Source organism: Oratosquilla oratoria, chromosome 1, assembly GCF_046742065.1.
Source record: "Oratosquilla oratoria isolate Oo_2021 chromosome 1, ASM4674206v1, whole genome shotgun sequence".
NCBI classification, from domain to species: Eukaryota; Metazoa; Arthropoda; class Malacostraca; order Stomatopoda; family Squillidae; genus Oratosquilla; species Oratosquilla oratoria.
Window position 1 is genome coordinate 18,897,136 of NC_134777.1, and position 20,000 is coordinate 18,917,135.

Sequence of the window (20,000 nt, forward strand, 5' to 3'; positions counted from 1 at the left end):
CAAGGCGATAAACTCAGAGCAATTACCTATGCGAGTCGCTCACTCAACAATCACGAGAGAAATTACTCAATCACAGACATAAAAGCATTAGCAGTTATATACACACTCAAACACTTCAGACATCATACTTGGTCACAAAATACACATATATACAGACCATCAACCAATCTTACATCTATTCAAAGGAATGAATCTTTCAGGAAAACTTAACCGCTGGTTCCTTACCATACAAGAGTTCATGCCCACTTTTTATTTTGTTCAAGGAAAAACAAACTTAGTTGCAAATACTCTTAGTCGCCATATTGCGACCATCACTCAAAATCTAAGTTCAGTAACTATTACTTAAACGCGCGTAGCCATAGCGCAGAGACCAGGCCCTCTTTGGAAATGTGTCATATATTTCCTCGAATCTGCAGACAGAACTGACACGAAACTTTCCTCCAGATCTCAACAACTATACGTTAGTGGATGGCATTCTGTATCACAAAGCAACACTAACGAACAAACAGGAACATAACACATCAGTGTTCCAATTTGTAGTCCCTACGGATTTCACTCCAGAAGTTTTAAGACTTATACACGATTCACCCATTGCTGCACACCCTGGCAAGGAGAAATGCGTTACACATGCCAAATTGCACTATTTTTGTTAACAATGAGGAAGGATATACACGCGAACATCGACGCTTGTTAATCTTGCGTGAGTCACAAAGGTCATATCAACGGCCGTGTTCCAATTCTAACTTACCTTACACCTTCTAAACCATTCGACACAGTCGCTATTGATCTTTTTAAGTTACCACTGACACATACCAGAAACAAGTATCTCCTTATCTGTGTATTCTTTCTCCCCTACTAGACAAGACAGCACAACACGTAGCAAAGACATTAACAAACTCGTATGCTCCTTTACTACACCCAAAACTCTACTTTCTGACAACGGGACTGAATTCAACAATGAGATTCTTCCGCACATTTGTGATTATTTTTAAATCAAGAAATAGAAAGATTCTCAATGTTCCTAGACATCTTGCTTCTGATCTTCACCCTTCCTGGGATGAGCATGTCCCCATGATTCAGGCATGTTTGAATAGCTCCATGAATAAGTCAATATCGGAGTCATCCCACTTTGTCCTTTTTGCCTCAGACAAAAGGCTTCCATGTGATCTTCTTCTTTCAGATTTACCTCCCATTTACAACTTCAATGATTTTGTAAAGGTTAAAGTGGCAAATTTCAATAACCTTTTCAAAAGAATACATAATACCCTCCATCTAAGGACGCAAGAGACCGTTTGCACAACATATCAGCCTGAACTGGTATCTTTGAAATTTGAGACATTGTTTACACCCTTCTCCACACCCCCACCTCCAAGCTGCCACCTAAATTCTCTGGACCCTATCGCATCATTGGACATGAACCAAAGAACAATGTAAAAGTACTCAGTTTGTAAAATCTGACGGAGACCGTCTTGCACAAAGATCACATCAAAAGAGTCCCCCGTGTCCTCGACATAGAAGCTGTGCCTTCACAAGCTCACACTACCCCTGATATAGAGGACAGTCATCAATCCTCTTCTCCAATTCCCCCATTGCTACTTCCCCGCTATAGTCTTCGAAATCGAGCAACAACTTCATAAATGTATAATTTTGCCTAGGTGAACAAAAATGATATCTACTTCCGCTTACTTTTACAATTAAGTTTATTTTCTATGTCATTCATGTGTACTATTCATGTATAATTCCCTGATGTACCCTTCATGTCAAGGCCATGAAAACGGCCTTGTTTTGTGTGCGTGTATTTTTTTCTTATTTCTATAAGCACAGGCTCACCGAGGACGGTGAGTGATTGCCGACCGAGCACTGTTATCGGCGCCAGAGCACTTCATCACATCGTGCGTGAAGGGGCTTTCAAAAGTCTTTCAACCAGGCACTCAGGATAGCTCGCCATGCCTACTTTATGACTCCGAAGATGACCACTTGGGAGAAAAAGGTCCAGGGTGCCAGGCAGTCTCACCAACCAGCGTGTGATGTCCCGTTATACGAAGCCAAACGTCCTGCTGTGTAGACGGCTGGGAAATTTCACGCCTTGGACCTCCAGAGAAACCGTCTCAACGTTCTTGTAACGTTTTCCTTTCTGGCAACCCCTCGAGGGTGCCACCTTTTTCTGTAAAATTGTTGTTGGGGTGTCTGGGAACCTCAGGAGTTTTCCTCAGGATTTACCAATATTTTTTGTATCGGAAGAGAGCTGACCATTAAACTGGTTAAACGAAGAAGAGTTTGGTTCCCCTCTACATGTAGAGACGTAGAACCACAATATATATATATATATATATATATATATATACATATACATTTCTAATTTCACACAAGTTGACGTTTCGATTTTAAGGAGTCATTCTCAAAATAATAAATCACAAATCAACACAATAGAACAGGCACAGAAAAACTACATGAGAGACGTCTGGCGACCTCAGGAGTTTTCCTCAGGACTTACCAATTTTTTTTTGCATCAGAAGAGATCTGACCATTAAACTGGTTAAACGAAGAAGAGTTTGGTTCCCCTCTACATGTAGAGACGTACAACATATATATATATGTATATATATATATATATATACATATACATATATATATATACATATATATATATAATGTATATATATCATATATATATACATTTATATATATATATATATACAGTATATATATGTATAAATATATGTATGTATATATACATATATATATACTGTATATATGTGTGTATATATATGTATATACATATGTATGTATGTATATACATATATGTATATATACATATGTATATATATATATATATATATACCTATATATATCTCTAATTTCACATAAGTTGACGTTTCGACTTCAATGAGTCATTCTCAAAATAGTAAATCACAAATCAAGGCGATCGAATAGGCACAGAACAACTACATTTTTGCAGAATGGATAAGTCGACGCGTTTCCATATACCTTATAAACAAGTACAAAGGTGACATGGAAAGGCTTACATTAGTGTGTAGGCCGCCGACCTGACCCGAGCTGATCTTCTCAGAGGTGGGGGGAGGAGGAGTTGGGGCATTGGGCAAGGCAAAAGGGGTGGACACAATTCCAGTGTTGGTAGGGTTAGTTCTCCCATGTCTTGTAGAGCTATTGAATAAGGGAATAGCTGTTACTATATTAGACTGAATATTAATGGTAGGAACCCACTCTCTAATATATATAGCTTCTAACATTTTTAATTTTTTTAATGTCATTAAATTGGGTAACTACTTCAGTGTTGTTAACAATGGTTGCTCTATCAAGGGTAGACTGGTGCTCGTAATGAAAATTATTTTTAAGCGTTCTCTGTTGGAGATGAAGCGTTAGGCGACGGCTGAGAATACATACATACATACATATACCAAGGCTTTTCCCCCTTACAAGGGAGGTAACCAAAAAGGGAAAGGCATAAAATCATTTCCACCCATTCCATCCCTGAATACACTCCACACCCCTCCACCCTCCCTCTTATCTGAGCACCTCCTGGATGACGGGTCATCCCTGCACCTTGTCCACTGCCCTGGGTCAGAAGCAGTGTCGCAAGACACAACACATCCACAGCAAGGCCGTTTCATTAAATCGGCGACCCCCCCTCTCCGTCCCCCCATTACATAAAAGGAGAGGACGGGGAGAAATCCCTTCGGGCTGCGTCAAATTTTGCTCACACATACTACCTCACCCCCCACCCCCCCGCCCATTCCACCTCATGCAATCACAACATCATCCATATACAGTACAACCATTCTCCATTCACCCCTATCTTCTGTCCTCTTCGTCCTTCCTCAACAGACATTCCCCTCTTCCCCAAAGCCCCCTTCACCCCATCCATCCACCTCATTCTAGGACGTCCCCTCATGTTCACCCCCTCCACATCTGCCTTCCATACCTCTTTTACTAGTCTTTCTTCACTCATTCTTTCCATGTGTCCAAACCATCCTAATATTCTTTCATCAACTCTATCTCCCAGCTCCAATACCACCACTGTTCTCCTCCTCACTTCCTCATTTCTCACTCTATCTAGCCTAGTAACCCCCATCATACTTCTCAGACACCTCATCTCAAACACATCCAAACTCCTTCTCTCTTCTTCTCTTATGTTCCATGTTTCTGCCCCATACAGTGCTGTTGGCACAATCACTCCTTCATACAGTCTCCTCTTCGCATTCATTCCCAAATGTCTATTCCTCATTACACTCTTTAATCCACCAAGGCATTTACTCGCTTCTCTCAATCTACATTCTACCTCCACCTTCACTCCACCTTTTCCTGCCACATTTGCACCCAAGTATCTAAAACTATGCACTTCCTCCAGTCGCTCTCCCTAAATGCTCACTTCCAGTCTACTGCCACTTTCACCCCTTGTACATCTCATCACCTTACTTTTACCCACATTTATCTTTAGCTTTCTTCTATCACATACTCTCCCAAACTCTGCCACCATCTTCCTCAATCCCTCCTCCGATCCTGCCACAAGCGCAGTGTCGTCCGCAAACAACAGCTGGCTCACCTCCCACTTTTCTCCATTTTCTTTAACCATCTCCAATCCCTGACCCACTACCCTTGCATTTACCTCTCGCACCACCCCATCCATGTATAAGTTGAACAGCCAGGGCGACATAACGCATCCTTGACGAAGTCCGACCTTTACCTCGAACCACTCACTCTCTCCACGCATATGAATACACACACATGGTTGTTTGATTTCATATCGACAAAATAAGTGGAGACAATTATTAGGAATGGAGTACTCACAGATAAAACAATCTATGAAGAAAGCCGTTCAGTGGACAGAAAATAATAAATTGTTATTCGAGAAGACACCGCCTGTCTACCATAATCCTTATGGCCCAGTCATACCAAGCTTACGACCTGTTTCCGACCACCGGCGACCAGGTGGTCGCTGGCTAGTTCCAGGTAGTTTTTGGAAGTCGCTGGTAGTCGGTGATAAGATGGATAAATAGATAGGTCGATAGATATTTAGATAGACATATTACAACACACATTGAATGGTCACCAGTACATAAATTTTCATCTTATCAACTACATTTAACTTTTTTCATTTCAATTCCTTCCATAGGTTTTGTGTCGCCGACCGATCGCTTGATTTTCGGTCGAAGGTGGTCGAAAACGGGTCGTAAACTTGGTGTGACTGGGGCTTTATCTACACACCCATCCAACCCCATCCTTTCACCCGCCCCAACATCCACAACCTTTCCAGCCCAAGAAAAGTTCCAGATTTCCAGGAAAAACCACGGAAGATGTAATGGAGTACATCAACTACACAGCGCCACTAGATTCCTCACACCAAATGTGCCAACAAACTCTTCTCTCTCCAAACAACCGATATGAATCTTCTCTATCCACAATACCCATCGGACCACTCGCAGCATTAAAGCAGTAGATACAAGCTGTAATAAAATACCAACTACATATCAAAACAGTTCTACTGCATCAAGAGAACCCATACCAACCCATTCCCCCACAGTATTAAAACCTGTACAACCCATCGAGAATTTGACATGCACCAAAGAAAAGTTCATCTCAATAACAAAAGATTGGCAGACCTATTATCTACACTGGAACTTGCCAACAAAGTCCTTCTCAGAACACCCGTTTGCCTGAACTTAGTTACTTAAAAAAGGAACTTCTACGCCCGTCTATTCACTGAACAGGTGTCAACAGACATGCCGATAGTTCCTGTTCTACCTACGAAGTACGAAGTAGGTTACGCAGCAGTGTCCCAAACTTAAAACAAGATCCGGATTCCACCCGCCGCTAACTTTCTCGCCGTCTTTGACCTTCTTACATAGAATCCACAACCACCTCCTGCTCTCTATATAATCATATTATATTCACGAAGTACCCTAGAATCACCTTCCACTCTCAAGTCCCGCCACCCACTGATCTACAAAATCCAGTCATGGGTCATTCAACTCTCCATTCGCTTCATATATGTCCTTCTGCTGGGTGTCATCTCATGCTGGTCTCCCCGGTAATGAGCAAGTTGATAAGGTTGCTCGAAAGGCGGCATTCACTCCTTCCGATGTATACACTCCAAAGCGCTGGAAACAACATCCGTCGAACTCCATAACATCAATCTACCCCCTATATACTTCATGGTTCATGGCTGTCCTCACATCAACATAACCGACGTTTTGAAACTGCACTATCACGCTTAAGAATAAGACATTCCCACCTCACACATGTCCACCTTGTGACAGGAAACATCCCTCCTGCCTGAAAAAGTATAATTTCCAACACATTAGTACACACACTCGTACTACTAGAATGACCAATTTACACAACACCCCGATACAATTACCAAACATGTCATCTAACCCGCAAGTAACAATGACACTACACCAAATCCTGAATGGCAAAACACCAATATCCCTATGATCTCTCTGCAACTCCCTACAAAAGATGAATAAATAGTTAAATAGATGAATGAATAAGTAGATACATAAATGAATAAGTAAATAAATAAATAGACAAACAGATAAATAAATGAATAGATAAATATAAAAACAAAATAGGTAAATAAATAGATAGATCAATAAACGCATAAATTAATAAATAAAAGATTAGATAGATAAACAAAAAAGATAAACATATAAGGAAATAGAAATTATATATAAAACAAACAAATACTTAAATATAGAGAAAATTAGCAAAAATAAGTATAAGAAAAATAAATCGACTAACTAGAACAACCCATGATTATTCTCAAGAATATAATCGCCTGTAAACTACAATCCATCGCAACAAGAGTCATAGAAACCCTAATCACTCCAATATGCTGCGGTGGCATGGCCTCCACACAACATGAAAAATAAAAGCAAGATCGAAAGAATGAAACAATAACCGAAATAATTCCCAGCCCTGCATATGAATTGCATGAGGAGAAACTGTTACTTACTTTGCCAGCACTGAGGATTCGAAAAGAGAGAGTGAACTTGCTTTCAGTGTTCAGATCATTGAAGAGGGTGGACAGATCTGACAAAGAATATTTCTTGCTTTGAGAGAGTAGGACAACATAAGCTCATGAATACAAGTTAAAAGTCCATACGTCTGAACGATGTAAAAAAAAAAAAAAAAAAAAAAAAAACTACACAAATGCGTAAAATCCTGGAATAGCCAATAAGTTGATATAGCGCAACCTAGAACCATATATCAATTTGAAATGAAGTGTAGCAATTAGAGAATAAGTGACTGGAATGTGTGAGAAATTTCAGTTTTCTATGCAAATGCTTAGACGCTTAGAATAGCCGAGGAGATGAAATAGCACAAGCTAGAACCAATATGTATTTTAAGATGATTTATGACAACTGGAGAGTATGAGAGGAGACCCTACATGCTTAACTCCTTTCCTGCATATTGCAATAACATGAATATAATCAAATAAACAAAGAAACAAAAAATAAGCGACATGAGTTGTAAGAATTACATCTCGATAGATTTTTCTTAACGATATTGAAACCACTTTTCTTCTAACTACTTTGTGAAATGTAAATGTCAGAACAGTCTCTACCTTGCCGTGGTTGAACACAGAGCGATGACGGTAATCGTAGCTTCCCTGACCTGTGCTCGCGAGGACAACTTGACGACTACTGTTTGGTGCCAGATGAAGAGAGCCGCGAAAACGGAGCAGCCTTACGCAATCGAAGGAGGGAGGGCTCCCAAGGGCTCAGTGGCAAGACGGCGTCAGGGAACGAATCGTTCATACCAAGTTCACTGTGTGATGCAGTTGTTCACACACAAATACGAGTGCGCACGCACACACACACGCATGTACGCACGCGCGCGCGCGCTCGTATATGTGGAACACACGTTTCTAGTGTTTTTATTTCATACATACATACATACATACATATATATATATATATATATATATATATATATATATATATGTATGTATGTATATATATACATATATATGTATATATATACACATATATGTATGAATATATATGTATATATATATATATATATATACATTTACATATATTTATATATATACATATATATATATATATATATATATACATATATATATTATACATATGTATGTATATATATATATTATAAATATACATATACATATATATATTATACATATACATATGTATATATATGTATATATATATATACTGTATATATGAATGTATATATAAATATATATATATACATACATATATATATATATATATATATATATATATATATATATATATATATATATATATATACAAGCCGTGGACTTCGCCCTCCCCGGCTTCGCCGGAGGCTTGGCTGCGCAAACAGCGGCCTACGGCCGCAGCTTTCCGCGCTCTAATCCCTCGTTTTCCACTTCGGCCTCGGCCTCGGGGCGGAACCCCAACACGGGATCCCCAGCACGAAGAAGAACGCAAAGAAGAATGCGAGGAAGAAGAACGCGAAGAAGAACGCGAGGAAGAAGAACGCGAAGAAGAACGCGAAGAAGAACACGAAGTAGAATGCGAAGAAGAACGCGAAGAAGAACGCGAAGAAGAACGCGAGGAAGAAGAACGCGAGGAAGAAGAACGCGAAGAAGAACGCGAAGAAGAACGCGAAGAAGAAGAACGCGAAGAAGAACGCAAAGAAGAATGCGAAGAAGAACGCGAAGAAGAACGCGAAGAAAAACGCGAAGAAGAACGCGAAGAAGAAGAAGAAGAAGAAGAAGAATAAGAATAAGAAGAATAAGAATAATAAGAATGAAGAATGAAGAGTGAAGAAAGAAGAAGAAGAAGAAGAAGAAGAAGAAGAAGAAGAAGAAGAAGAAGAAGAAGAAGAAGAAGAAGAAGAAGAAGAAGAAGAAGAAGAAGAAGAAGAAGAAGAAGAAGAAGAAGAAGAAGAAGAAAAACGCGAAGAAGAAGAAGAAGAAGAAGAAGAAGAAGAAGAAGAAGAAGAAGAAGAAGAAGAAGAAGAAGAAGAAGAAGAAGAAGAAGAAGAAGAAGAGGAACGCGAAGAAGAAAAAGAAGAAAAAGAAGAAAAAGAACGCGAAGAAGAACGAGAAGAAGAACGCGAAGAAGAACGCGAAGAAGAACGCGAAGAAGAACGCGAAAAAGAACGCGAAGAAGAAGAAGAAGAAGAAGAAGAAGAAGAAGAAGAAGAAGAAGAAGAAGAAGAAGAAGAAGAAGAAGAAGAAGAAGAAGAAGAAGAAGAAGAAGAAGAAGAAGAAGAAGAAGAATATCACCTGACCCCGACTTACCCAAGCGCTTTTTCAAGAATATTTTTAGGACAAAGTGTCACCGTAATACCACCTGTCCCCGACTTCCACAGCGGTTTTTAGAAGAATATTTTTATTTAGACTTAGACATATACATATACATATACATACTGTATATGTATGTCATTTTGACAAATGAAAATAAGTTCCACCGCAAGGACTCGAACCTTCGCCTTAGCGACTGCCTATCATGAAGCAAAGACGATAGCCTTGAGCCAGCCAGACCGTACAAAAGTAACGACCTGATTCACGACCTGGTGGTTCCCCGACGGTACTAGGCCAGCTCAGTCTCTATTCTAATTTGTGCGTAATTCTGAGTGTGTGTATACGTGTAATATTTTTGTTTATTGTATAGGCAGGTACTTGTATTTTTTGTAACAATGTACCTGTAAACTAGATCAATTTTTTCTTTTCTGCACATTATATGGCTTGTGCATCTTGTAACATGTCTTATAGCCCATATCCACACTATATGAACTGCTGGAACTCATTTTTATTTACGTCTCTTAGTTTGAATGTATCTTCCAGTACTGACGAAACGGTCGTGGATCTTGAATTTCTTTTGTCGCATTTATTTTGTATTCGGATCACCCCTCTCCTTTCCCTTAAGGACTGGCGTCTCGTTTCGCCGATGCCTTTTTATCTATTATTATCATTATAGCCCCTATTCTGGTTGAAATCTCTATAGATTTCTTAAAGTGTGTCTTTTCGTTTTATGGTACTACTGCTAATAGTTCTAGTAGTACTTTATTGCGTAAGGTATTCTTTTTTGAATGTCTGTCATATCTATGTTGAATTGACAATTATTTGGTTTGTACATCACGTATAGGATCCTACGTCGGCTATTCATTTAGATTTAGGGTATATTGTTTGTTAGTATGTTATTCCAAGCTTTAACACTCAGTCTTATTAGTCTTGAGTGTATTGTTTCTATGTTTGCTGTTTCATGAAGTTGTTCTTGTGTTTCTAGGTATGGTGGTTTATGTTTGAATATTTTTCTTAATGTTTTGTTTTGTAATGTTTGCATTTGTTTGATGTGTGTGTGTGTGCTTGTGACTGTGATTATTGGGGGGTATTCTAGTTGTGGTCTTGCTAGTGTTTTGTAGAGTTTTATTTGTGTTTTTGTTGTGAGTCCTCTGAAGCGTCTAAGTCTATTGAGTGTGTTGTTTGTGATTTGTATTCTGTTTTTGACGTGAGGTTTTATTCCCTGTGTGTTGATGGTGAGGCCTAGGATGTGTGCTTGTTTATTGTATGGTATTATGTTGTTGTTTATTTTTATTGGTGGTGGTTGGCGTGTTGAGATGGCTAGTAATTTGAATTTGTTTGTGTTTGTAGATAGTTTCCATTGTTTTTCGTATGTGTTAATTTTGTTGATTTCGTGTTCTGTCTTCCTGGCAAGCATGTGTTTTCCTGTTGTGTTAGGGTATGTGATTATCTGTGTGACGTCGTCTGCGTATTGCATAGTGTAGCTTCCGTGTGAAGGTGGTGGTATGTCTGATGTGTATAAGTTGAATAGTGTTGGGGAGAGAACGCTTCCTTGTGGAACTCCGCTGTGGAGAGGGAAGGATGGTCCTATGTAGTGGTTTATTTTGATTTTTGCTGTTCTGTTGTCTAGGAAGCTAAACAGTGTTTTCGTGATGGTGTCTGGAAGGTGTGTTTGAAGTATTTTGTATTTAAGGCCTTCGTGCCATACTTTGTCAAAGGCCTTGGATATGTCGCGTGATATTATGTTGCATGCATGTTTATGTCTTTGTGTGTCTGCGATTGTTTCATATATGATGGCGAGTGCTGTGTGTGTTCCTTTGCCAGGTGTGAATCCATGTTGGTTAGGGTTTAGCATGTCGTGTTCATGTAGGTGTGCCATGAGTCTGTTTGTGATTAATCTTTCATATATTTTTCCCGGTGTTTCTAGTAGTGATATAGGTCTGTAGTTTTGCATTTGTGTGGTGTCTTTGTTTTGTTTTGGTATGAATGTGATGATTGAGTTTTTGAATTTTTGTGGAAAGTATCCTAGGCTTAGTGTTTCGTTGTATATATCTGTGAGTAGTTGTATTGTTATGTTTGGTAGGTGTGCGAGTATTTGTTTCGTTATGCCTGATTGTTCTGGAGCTTTATTTTTGGTGTGTTTGATTATGTTTTTAACGTCTTCTAGTTGTATGGGTTGTCCGGTGTAGTTGTCAGTGTCTAGTCTGTCTAAGTCTATGTTTGCGTAAGGTTGTGTTTGGTGGTAGTGTTGTGTTATGTGTGTGAGAATTTTGGTTTCGTGGTTTGTGTCAAATTGTGTGTTTTCTTCTGGTGTGATTTGAAAAATGTTTTGCCATACCTGTCTGAATGCGTTTTCTTTGTCTTTGGCGTCTTGTAGTTTGTCGTTGTTATGTGTTATGTATGGTGAAGTGTTAGTGTTAGATCCTTGTAGTTTCTTAATTGTGTTCCAGAAGTCTTGTGGTTTTTTGGGGTTGAATTTAATGTTTGATATTAATTTGTTCCATGTCTCTTCGTAGTTTGTTTTGTGTTCCTCTAGTATTTGTGCTTGTAATTGTTTAATTGTTTGTGTTGTGTGTGGAGTCCAGTTGTTTTTTATTATGGCTTTGTTTTTTATGTTGTTTGCCTTCCATATTAATTGTTTTAAAGTTTTAGATGTTTTGGGGGTGGGTAGTTGTTTGTGGTATGTTGTAGGTATACTCTGTGTGATTGCGTTGTGTATCAATTTGTACCAGTTTTCTATTTTGTCGTCTATGTATTTTGTGTCCTTTATTTGTGTGTTTGTGTTGATATGTGTTTCTGTGTTGTATTCTTCTGTTGTTGTTTCTAGTGTTGTTTTAAATTTCTTCCAGTCTGCTTCTTTGTATAGTAGTCTAGGTGGTGTGGGAATTGTGATTGCTGTGGTGGAAAGTGTGAAATGTAGTGGTATGTGATCTGATGAGGTTATGTCGCCTGGGTGTATTCTGTATGTGAGGTGGTGGTGTCGGTTGGTGAATATCATGTATGGGTTGCTTGTTCTGAAGTGTGAAATGCATGTTGGGAAGTCTGGGCCTAGGAAGGTGAGGTGGTTCTGTGTTATTAGTTGGTGTATGTTTTTACCTACGTGATTATTGTATGTGTGTTTTAGTGTTTTATGTTTTGCATTAAAGTCTCCTATGATGTATGTTGGTTGTGGTTTCTGTGTGATTTTCAGTATGTCTTGTGTTGGTAGGTATGGTCTTCGTGGTGGGAGGTATGTTGTGGCTATAATTATGGGTCCTTTGTTTGTGTGTATTTCTATGGCTAACATGTCTTCGTCAAAGTCGTCTAATAGTTTGTATTTTATGTTTTGTTTTATGGCTATGGCTATTCCTGCGTTGTCTTCATTGTACGTGTTTAGTTTGTGTGTGTTGTAGTTGAATATTTAAACTGTGTGTCTCCCTATAGAGTTGAGTAATATAATGTCTGGTGTTTGTGTTGGTTCTAGGACAACTGCCCCCGGGACAATTGCCCCCGGGACAATTGCCCCCCGACAACTGCCCCCGGGACAATTGCCCCCGTAGGACAACTGCCCCCGGACAACTGCCCCCCCTACAAATCCGTATGATTCCTGCTTTGGCGTTAGTTCCCCCAGAAAAAGTTATTGAAGCATTTGAGAAACTGCAAGAGACGTTACCACCTGAGAATGATGCTATAATAGATTATTTTGAAGATACATACATCGGCAGAAGACGTCGACATACAAGGAGACAGCCACGTTTCCCTGTAAACATGTGGAGTATGTATACTTGTGTTGTTGAAGCTTTACCTCGAACAAACAACGCCTTAGAAGGATGGCATAACCATATGCAAGCAAGCGTTACGTCATTTCATCCAAATATATGAAAATTTCTGGGGGTGTTGAAGAGAGAACAGGCACTATCCAGCGTCATAATCAATAAAATACTTGCTGGGCAGCCAGTACCTCCTAAGCGGAAACGCTATCAGGATTCTAGCATAAGAATATCAAACATTGTGCAAGACTTTCAGAACCGCGATGTATTGGAATTTTTTAGATACATAGCCCACAATCTAAAATTTTAGTAGTTAAATCCTTTTTCAATATTTTTGCAACTTATATATGTACAAATTTGAGTATATAATGTTATCTTTTTAAAATCATGTATTTTTATTATCAATAATAAAACATTGGTTTTAATAGTTCTTATTTACTACCATTTCTCTATGAAGATTTTTTTTATAAATAGTTACTCAGGAAATTACTAGAAAGTAATTACGTAAATGGCAACAAATTTGAGTATATAATGTTCTTTTTAAAATCATGTACTTTTATTAACAATAATAAAACATTGTTTTAATAGTTCTTATTTACTACCATTTCTCTATGAAGAATTTTTTATATAAATAGTTACTCAGGAAATTACTGGAAAGTAATTACGTAATTGGCAACAAATTCCAGGGCAATTGTCGGGGCAAATGTCCAGGGGGTAGTTGTCGGGGGCAGTTGTCCTACGGGGGCAGTTGTCCTACGGGGGCAATTATCCCGGGGGCAGTTGTCGGGGGGCAATTGTCCCGGGGGCAGTTGTCCCGGGGGCAGTTGTCCTGATACCGTTTGTGTTAGGTAGTGGTTGCTTAATTGGTTTCTTCTGTGGAATGTCCGGTGTTGTACGTTGTGTTGTATTATGTGTATTGTGTCCATGTTTGCTTGGTTTATTGGCTGTTGACTGTCCAGTGAGGTGTGTCTGTTGGTTTGTATTTACGAATGTCGTAGTATCCCTGTTGTGTTTTTCTGTATGTTGTTTCTGTCAGTCTTTGTATAGGGGCTTTGGTCAGGTCAATTAGGTTTTGTGTTATCAAAGTGTCTACAGTTTCCTCAGGCATTTCCTTGGTGTAAATGTATTTGATCTTTTTGTTTTGTAGGAGTGTGTGTACGTTTTGATGTATTTCTTCGTCTGTCATTTTTGTTGTGTTGGGTGTTATTATTTGAATTGTGTCTGTGTTGTGGTCTGTTTTCTTTGACTTTGTGGGTTGTTCTGTTACTGATGTATGTTCTGTGTTGTGTGGTCTTTTGTTTCTCTGTTCTTCAGTTTCCATTGATTCTGGTTGTGATTGGGGAGGGGTAGTGTTGTTGATCATATTTAGTACTGCTGTGGGTTTCATGACAGAGGGTGGGATTATGATTGTAGGGAATCCATTTGCTTTGTGATAGTCATCTATTGTCTGTTGGAATGTTCCAGGTTGTGCTGCTTCATTAATGTTGGCGTGTATGATTGCTGTGTTTATGACAGTGAGGTGTTTCAGGTTTATAGGGTTGGGTGTTGGTGTGGGGGAAGACTGAGCAGTGTTTCCTGTGGCTACGTTAGCATATGAAGTGTTGGAGTGTGTGTGTGTGTTTTGTACTTTATTGTCTTGTATCTTCTTCTTTATCAAGTCTTTTCTTACTTGGCATCGAGCTGCGTACGTACTGTAGGGTGGTTGAGGCCGCAGGCGATGCACTTCTTGAGAGCGTTGTGACAATTGTTGTTTCTGTGGTCTCTTGAGCAGCAGCTTGAGCATATGGTGTATGTGGTTGGTTGAGGACAATGTTTGAGTGTGTGGTCATAAGCATAACAGCGTGTGCATTGTGGTAAGTGTATATATGTTTCTTGACTTAGTGTGTGTGGGGGGAATGACTGGCTGAATATTAGGATGCCTCTGTTCAAGCTCGTCGTCACCATTGTGGTTGTTTCCAGCTTTACTTTAATGATGGTCTTCGTGTTGGGCATCTTGATGATGTTTACAACTTTCATGTAGGAGTTAAGTCGTTCCATTTCTTGTTTGATTGCTTCCGGGTTTTCAATGTATATGTGTTCGTCTACTTGTTTAACTATCAGTGTTCTCTTGGCGTTCAATTCCGGGGGGTCAATAATGTCCAGTCCTTCTTTTGCAAATGCTGTCTTCGTTGTCTTCTTGGTCAGTTCTTCGATTATCTTGTCCTCTGCTATAGCCGTATGTTGAGTGCCGTTCGTGAAGAGTCTCTGGATAGCTATCTCCAGCTGGGCCAATAGCTTCCAGATTACAGGGCGTTTGGTTTGGCCGGCCGTGGGCCGGATCTCTCTTATGTTGATTCTGCCCATAGCGCCGAAGCGCTATTGGGCTTTAAAAATGTGTGTGTGTTAGTTTGTGTGTGTGTGTGTCAGTGTTGTGTATAGAAAGAAAAGGAAAGTAAGGGAAATTATATTGGGGGTGGGGGTGGTGGGTGGGGGGCTATGGGATACGGTCTGTGCTCACGATTTACTAATGGCCTAACGGAGGTTAAGGGAAAGCGCTACGTTGGCTGGTGCCCGTGTGTCTATCGGTAGAGTTGGAATGGCTCGGTCGCCGGGGATCGAATTCTATGCCGAGTCCGCTAGAATGCGGGAGACCGGAAGGGGGTTCCCTCCCCCACCAGTCGACTGCGCAAGTTTTAAGACCCCAAGGGCGATGCACAGTCGAAAGGGGGGCTATGAGGCATAAAACCGTCAGAGCGAGAAGGCGAAGAGAATGCCCTTAGCTCGGGTAACGGCGTTGAGAAATCTTCGTGGTTCACGTTGGGAGCGAGTATGTCCGTCCTCGGTGGTGTCTGAATTATCTCTCATCAAGATAAGCCCGAATGAGCATATTAGAAACATACAGAGTTTATAAACACCTTTTGGGGGTGTGCGAGCGTATAGCGCTGTGTTCTGATTGGCCCGCTGAGACAGCCAATCACGAAGCGCTATATTCACCTGGGCCAAATCTTCAGCGAATATAGCGCTTCGTGATTGGCTGTCTCAGCGGGCCAATCAGAACACAGCGCTATACGCTCGCACACCCCCTTGAGCCATAAGGCGTGTTTATAAGCTCTGTATGTTTCTAGTATGCTCATTCCTTTGAGAAAGTCGTTAGACGAAACGTCAGGAATAAAAGCTTCACCTCCAGTCCATGTTTCCTTTACCGTGTCTCTACAGTAATGTCGACCTGACCCGTTCGCAGCAGCGGACGTTTGGGCTACTACGTTTCAGGATGGATAAAGGTTGGTGGGTTTTTCCATCCTGAAACGGGCATCCACCATATATATATATATATATATATATATATGTGTGGTGTGTGTGTGTATGTATATATATATATATGTATGTATATACAAATGCATATATATGTATATGTATATATATGTACATGTATATATATGTGTGTATATATATATATATACATATATACGTATATATATATATATATACATATATATATGTGTGTGTATGTGTGTGTGCAATAAAAACACTAAGAACGTGTCTTGACAAATGTGTAAGTAACCACTAGAAAAAATAAACTAACAAAGCAGAGCGCTTTCGTATAATTACACCTTCAGTACTGATATAAAGAAGGAATTATAATTATAAATCCTTCATTGCATCAGCAGTGAAGATGTAATTATATGAAAGCGCTTTGCTACGTTAGTTTACTTTTCCTAGTGGTTACTTACGCACATATATATATATGTATATATATATATATATATATATATATATATATATATACATACATATATGTGTGTGTGTGTGTGTGTGTGTGTGTGTGTGTGTGTGTGTGTGTGTGTGTGTGTGTGTGTGTGATCTAAGGTTGTCGATGAGTTTCATGTTCCTTTGTTTATTTTCAAAATTTTAACCTTTCTCTTGAATTTATATATTGGTTTTGACGCTCACTCTTCAGGTAACCCATTCAATCTACTCACCTCTCTGGGTATCAGTTTCGTTTAGAGTTTATTTTTTATTCGTGCTCTGGGGGTTTGTGTGTTGACAATCTAGTGTAGTTGGTCACTGTCTATAGATTTAACATACTCGTAGTTATATGCCTACAGACTGACACTGAGGTGACTAGAGAGGATAAAAGGGTCATTAGGTGCAAGATAAATGTCTGTCGAACAGGAAAGGGAGAGGGTTAGGGATGAGTGTGAATGAGAGTGGCAAAGGTGTGTATATATATATATTATGGGAGAAAGCATACGCTGGACTCGACGTTCGTCAATTTATTCCGACGTTTCGAACCCTGTCCGGGGTTCGTCTTCAGGGTAATACAGTGGTAGCAATGGAAATGTACACAAATAAGGGGAATTTGGTACACTGGGACAGGTCTCCACAGTAACCGTTATAATCCAACGCAGTTAAACCAAATCAAAAACACAAATGAGAAACAAATATAAATAAAACTGTAAAATAACAGGTGCAATACTTCCTTGAAAACATTCACCGAGTTTACCATAGAAAAATATGTATATATATATAAAGAAAATACAGTGAAAGTTGTAAGGATTCACCCCGCTACCGATGGGTCGCACCACTGTGCACTCCCGTGGAACAAATGTCCCGCGTAGCATGTATTATCACGAATAAAAGAAATTGGAACAAGAACACAAAATCCATCAATATCATAAACATACAAAAAAAAAAAAAAAAAAAAAAAAAAAAAAAAAAAAAAAAAAAAAAAAAAAAAAAAAAAAAAAAAAAAAAAAAAAGGAAGAGTACACATTGAAATAAATAAGAAATGCAGTATGAAAAAATGTCCCCCAAGACTGGGCATAAAGGCTGTACGACGTGGCATGCCACAACGATACGCGGAACAAAAGTCATGTACCGCCTGCCACCACCGTTAGTAAATTTCATAAATAAATAAAATTACATACATAAAAATGAAAATAAAATGGAATGATACAAAACACATCAAGAAACACACTACCGTCATCTCGAAACAAAAACAAATAAAACACACAACATATACATATTAAGAAGTAAGCTTCCTCTCTAGCCTATCCTTCGCCCCCTTATAAATTGGGTTTAAAGTGATGCACCTATTGACACTATTATCATCACTTGACCAAGCTTCCAAGAATAACCTGGTGCTTTTTCCACTACCTCCGTATTTCACTTCCGCGTTTTGCCAGTCCATTTCGTGTCCCGTTTCCTCGCAGTGTCTTGAGACGGCCGAACTCATGTCCTTTCTACTGACAGCCCTCTGGTGTTCTATCAGTCTTGTCGCCAATTTCTTGCTCGTTTCCCCAACATAATGTGTCTCGCAGTCCTTGCACCTAATATCGTAAACCACCCCTATTCGGTCCGTTTGGCTCACAGTGTCCTTAATTTTGGTCAGGGCCCTATGTAGAGTGTTCCTCGGTTTGTGTGCTATTTCAACACCGTGTTTCCTTAGCAGTCTGGCCGCTACCTCAGAAGCCCCTTTCAAGTAAGGGACCGTGACCCGCGTCGCGTCCGGTCGTCTGTCGTCCATCCTTCCCCTCTGTTGTCGTGCCGTCCACCTTTTTACCACCGAATTCGGGTAGCCGTTGTCCCTAAATACCTTCTTCAGGTGACTCCTCTCCTTCCTCTTGCTATCTTCCGTGGAACACACCTTTTCCACCCTAGACCACAGAGTCTTAATCACACTTCTTTTGTGGGTGGCCGGATGACAGCTGCCATAGTCCAGAAGTCGGTCTGTATGGGTGTCCTTTCTATAAACCCCCGTCATCAGTGTGGACCCGCTTCTCGTCACCATGACATCCAGGAATGGCAATTGGCCGTTCTCCTCTTTCTCCATCTCGAACTGGATGGCTTCATTCTTTGTATTCAGTCGCTCGAAGAAAGGTCCCACGTCTTCTTTATTCATAACGACAAAAACGTCATCCACGTACCTTACCCATAACTTCAATGAAGGTGGCGCATCCTCCAATACCTCCTCCTCGTAGCGCTGCATGGCCATTTCCGCCAAAACCACCGAGATTGGAGAGCCCATAGGCGTCCCAACCTTTTGATGAAATATTTTGTCCCTGAACTTGAAAAAGGTTGAGTCCAAACACAAATCGACCAGTCCCATCAATTCCTTAGCCGTCAGTTTTGACATATCTAGGAATTCGAGGTTACTCTCCATCGTTGACATAGCAGCCTGCCTTATATATATAAATATATATATATATATATATTTATATATATATATATATGTTGAGGTATGGACGACAAAATGAGTGGTAGGGTGGTAAGATAAACACTGAGAATCGTTGAAGTTTATTAACTGACGTTTCGCTCTTAACAGAGGTTCTTCAGAGTGTACAAACATGATCGGGAAATCAACAGTTATATATCTTACATCATTCCGCGTTCCCTCCTTAACCCACCCCCTCCCTCCCTCTCGTACCCTTCAGCTCCTGTAAGACCATCTAGCCGGACCTTTTGGACAGCTTAATAAAACCATCACGATGGTTACAACAGGGCTGGGATGCTATAAAAGCTGCCTCTACTATTTTTCTTTTTTTCTTGTCTAACCCTTGTTTTGATATTTACCTAACGGGGACGGAGTGGAAATATTAAAACAAGGGTTAGACAAGAAAAATAGTAGAGGCGGCTTTTATAGTATCCCAGCCCTGTTGTAACCATCGTGATGGTTTTATTAAGCTGTCCAAAAGGTCAGGCTGGATGGTCTTACAGGAGCTGAAGGGTACGAGAGGGAGGGAGGGGCTGTGTTAAGGAAGAAACGCGGAATGATGTAAGATATATAACTGTTGATTTCCCGATCATGTTTGTACACTCTGAAGAACCTCTGTTAAGAGCGAAACGTCAGTTAATAAAACTTCAACGATTCTCAGTGTTTATCTCACCACCCTGCCACTCATATATATATATATATATATATATATATATATATATATATATATTGAATATGTGTGTGTGTGTGTGTGTGTGTGTGTGTGTGT

The 20,000-nt window shown here is 39.8% G+C and overlaps 1 protein-coding gene across 4 annotated transcripts in view; it reads right to left on the bottom strand.

The window, feature by feature from the left end:
* Window positions 1-20,000, bottom strand: part of LOC143032313 (organic cation transporter protein-like) — a 109,476-nt gene that overhangs the window by 44,757 nt on the left and 44,719 nt on the right. For 2 of the 4 annotated variants that reach the window (XM_076196870.1, XM_076196848.1), the window contains exon 1: window positions 7,589-7,740. The exons of the other annotated variants lie outside the window; for them this stretch is intronic. The gene's annotated coding sequence lies outside the window, so the exon portion shown is untranslated. Of the gene's footprint in view, window positions 1-7,588; window positions 7,741-20,000 lie in introns of those variants that run through there. 4 annotated transcript variants of the gene reach the window in all.